The sequence below is a fragment of the Corvus brachyrhynchos genome, unplaced genomic scaffold (genome assembly GCF_000691975.1).
Source record: "Corvus brachyrhynchos isolate BGI_N302 unplaced genomic scaffold, ASM69197v1 scaffold514, whole genome shotgun sequence".
Classification (NCBI taxonomy): Eukaryota; Metazoa; Chordata; class Aves; order Passeriformes; family Corvidae; genus Corvus; species Corvus brachyrhynchos.
Genome location: NW_008238319.1, coordinates 3,276,782 through 3,277,098, shown reverse-complemented (window position 1 = coordinate 3,277,098; position 317 = coordinate 3,276,782). Strand labels below are relative to the sequence as shown.

General features: G+C 68.1%; 1 protein-coding gene across 2 annotated transcripts in view; it reads right to left on the bottom strand.

Moving 5' to 3' along the window:
* CTBP2 (C-terminal binding protein 2) overlaps positions 1 to 317 on the bottom strand; it is a 287,584-nt gene that overhangs the window by 40,337 nt on the left and 246,930 nt on the right. The gene's annotated exons all lie outside the window — the stretch shown is intronic.

Here is a 317-nt window from a genome sequence, read left to right as displayed (position 1 = left end):
CCCCGACTGGATGTCGTTCTCCTCCATCATGGCCAGCAGGTTCGGGGAGTCGAAGCCCTGCTGCAGCAGGGCAGCGAAGGTGCTCTCCGAGACGCCCTCCGCACGCAGCAGAGCCACAAACTCGGGGTCGAAGCTCCTCTTGCCCTCCGGCCCAGGAAAGGTGGGGGGCACCGGCGGGTGGGAAGGAGTCGCCACTGTCACCTCGTAGCTGTCGTAGGGACCCTTAGCGCCGGTGCTCTCCCTGCCTGGCCCGTAGCTGGTGCCGGTGCTGGTGGTGGGATCCACCACCAGGCAGGTGGGGGGAGCTTGGCTGGCCG